The sequence below is a fragment of the Pseudochaenichthys georgianus genome, chromosome 3 (assembly GCF_902827115.2).
Source record: "Pseudochaenichthys georgianus chromosome 3, fPseGeo1.2, whole genome shotgun sequence".
NCBI lineage: Eukaryota > Metazoa > Chordata > Actinopteri > Perciformes > Channichthyidae > Pseudochaenichthys > Pseudochaenichthys georgianus.
The window spans coordinates 35,088,891-35,092,387 of record NC_047505.1 but is presented as its reverse complement, the minus strand read 5'-3'; positions in this window follow the sequence as shown (position 1 = coordinate 35,092,387).

Sequence of the window (3,497 nt, the reverse complement as noted above, 5' to 3'; positions counted from 1 at the left end):
GTTCTAAATTGGTTTGAATCCTACCTAAAGGACAGAAACAACTTTGTTTCTATAGGTACATACACATCTGAGTTGACACATATGACATGTGGGGTTCCTCAAGGCTCCATCTTGGGGCCTCTTCTCTTTAACATCTACATGCTACCACTGGCTCAGATAATGAAAAACAACAAAATAAGTTACCATAGCTATGCAGATGACACACAAATCTACGTAACAATTTCACCAGGAGACTATGCTCCAATTCAAACACTGAGTAAGTGCATTGAACAAATCAATGACTGGATGTGTCAGAACTTTCTCCAATTAAACAAAGATAAAACTGAGGTAATGGTTTTTGGAGCAAAGTAAGAACGTATAAAAGTGAGCGCTGAGCTTCTGTCTGCAATGTTCAAACCAACAGATAAAGCCAGAAATCTAGGTGTAGTCATGGACTCTGACCTGAGTTTCAACAGTCACATTAAAACAGTTACTAAATCAGCCTACTATCACCTAAAGCAGGGGTGGGGAACCTCCGGCCCCCGGGCCGTATACGGCCCGCGCGACAATTTGATACGGCCCTTGTTGCGAGGTAGGGGTTTTTACAACTCAACTCCTCACCTTGTGTTGTTTTGACGAGTCCTGCTTGAAATCATAACAGGGAAGGAATTAGAAGACACCAGGATACCAGTTAAACAATAATCCGTTTTAATTAAACAAAGTAGTATAATGCAATACGATATAATATAATACATTACTTATACAATTCAAATAATCATATAAGCAATGTGTGGAGTACTCCCGCCCTTATTCACGCACTGCGGACATCCTATTCGTCTTGTCAACGCATGAAGAGAGGACTAACCACCAGAAAAACATTTCCCTAGTGTAAAGAAGGGGTGGCGTTTCATTGGGGAGATACCAAAACGCTATCTCACAGGGAAATCAGCGTCTGGCAGCTTTGAAAGCCACAGGTGTTGGGAAGGCACCCCATTAAAACTCAAGGAAAATGTCCCTCCCCATTTGTAAAACTTATCGATGGTTTAACCCAGAAAACATTATCAGGGATAATCTTTACACTCCAAACAGAAATCACCCTTAATTCTGCATCTTCCTTCTTCACAAATAGCTTAAAACACTCTTTTGATAAACAGGTAAAAAGTCAAAGAAAAAACTATTGTGCTCATCTATTTCTAACAAAAAAGGGAACATTGTTTCAGAAATCTATAAAAAAACCTCTCTATATTGGAGAGGAAGAATGTACCTTTTGTTCCTTCAACTATTAACACACAGGAATGTATAAACTCACACATACTTATTCAAGATACATAGATTTCCTTAAAACCTGGCCTGCCAGAGATCTCCTGGCCCACACACCCTGTGCTGCATACCTCGACCTCCCCCACTGCAATAAAACTCATTTTTTACAGCCCTTTGTCTCTCGCCATTTTAGTCCTCACATTTATGAAAGGATCAAAACAGAGAAATCACTATAAAACACAAACACAGGTATTGCTTGAACAGTATTCACTTAACTGCTACTATTTGATAATTACCAGGGAACTCAACAGACCTCTTTTAGTGTCTGGAAATTGCAACAAGACTTTCTGTCCTTTTACATGTATCACAGTTCTTTGGTACAATATCTCACATCAATTTCCACAATTCCCTCTTTTGCACTCTTAAAAAAAGAGTGCAACTTACACAAGGCACTTGAACCATAACTATTGTCGCTCCTCTCCACTGTGTTCATCTCTCAACATTATATTTAGAGCCCTTTAAACATTTAGAAACAGCCCTTCATAGCAATTTCTTATAGCAGAAGGAGAGGGAGACCAAAACATGTCAAAAAACTGCGTCCTTGTCTGCTGAGTCTCCATACTCGTCCTCCGAGACACAGGCCAACAGTGTCAGGAGGGGGAGAAGCAGCTTTTCCCTCAATGGTGGAAGTGATTAGTCTGACACATAATGAGCGGATGCACGGCACACAACAACACCCACATGATAGTCTCTGTCCATGGATATAACTCGAATGGTTTCATCAGACCCCTCTGAGGGCAGGTTACACGCAGCACATTTAGGCGCCAGGACCCTGTGGTAGTCTTTCAGACAGTAGATTTTATTCTCAGTGTCTACAGTGAAGGGCACTCCGTCCAGGCTCTCGTTGCAGATGACGCAGCGGAAGCAACCGGGGCGGTAAGACTTCCCCAGGGCCTGCAGGCCTGCATGTCCATGATCAGATGTCCACCTGCGTTGCACTTGTCTGCAGACTGCTGGAACCCAGAGTACAGAAAGTCCTCTTCAAGAACAAAAAACCCTTCCTGCGTCATAGTAGAACGCCTTCCCTCTCAGCCTTCGACTACAGGCGCTGCAGGTGAAGCAGCTGTCATGGTAGAGGCTGCCCATAGCTTGGCAGGCCTGGCTGGCTCCATACACCGTCTTGTTGCACTTAACACACACTCCTGTTTCAGCGGAGAGTGGAGTCCCCTGTGCCGTCCTGGCTTGCCGTGTCTTTGTCCCCTCTGATCCGCTGACGGCGGCTTCTGGGCTGCCTGCTAGAGAGATGTCTTCCTTCTCCTCCGGCTTGCTGATGGCGGCTTCCGAGTCGATGCTGAATAGATGTCCTCCCGATCTTCCTTCTCCGGTCCGATGATGATGCCTCCTGGGACGACTGCTGGATGGATGTCCTCGAGGTCCTTCTCCTCCAATCCGCTGATGACAGCATCCGAGTCGACCTCCATGACGAGAGCCAGATCTGTCCTGATGTCGTCTAGGGTCCTCGCAGGTGTTTTCCCCGCCGCACACTGGCTCCCGTGGTACCAGTTGTCCCCCTTTCCTTGTAGGCGGACGGCATGGGATGTCCTCTGGGTCACTCGGTCGGGGCCGGAGAGCCTGGGGTTGACAGTCAGCCTCCTGCGTCTCGGGTCCCCCTTTCGGCGTCAACAACCTGTGTGGAGAAATCTGATACAAATCCCTCAAGCCTACGCTCCGGGCTCTGGGGCCCTCGGCTGTTTGACCCACCAGTGCGTGGCCACTTGGAGCCTGTTGGTGGGGTGTCTTAAAACAACAGACGTGTGTGCACAGGTTTTCTAAATTAATTGTGCTGCTTCAGAATCTTAATACTTGGACTGTGCCCACTAAATAAGAACCCCAACATCTTTAGGTGAACTAAATAACATATTTCAATAGCTCTGAATTTCTGTTTATCTTCAAATGAAATCCCTGAGATCCCATTAAAAATCTAAATATGATTTGAACTGCTAATGTTTCTGGTAAAGAAACACACTAATGTTATGGATTCAAAAACAACCAAAATCACAATACTAACAAAGTGAATGGCTTCCTGGTGATACTGCTTCTACCCGTCAGTGCTTAGATATTATCCCGCTGAAAAAATGAATACAGAATTCCCACCAACTGTCATCAAATGTCTTTTTAAATATAGATGAAATGTATATCCCCATAATGACCTAAACAATAAAGTCTATGGCTTTTACTTCTTTACCAGGCTAGTTACA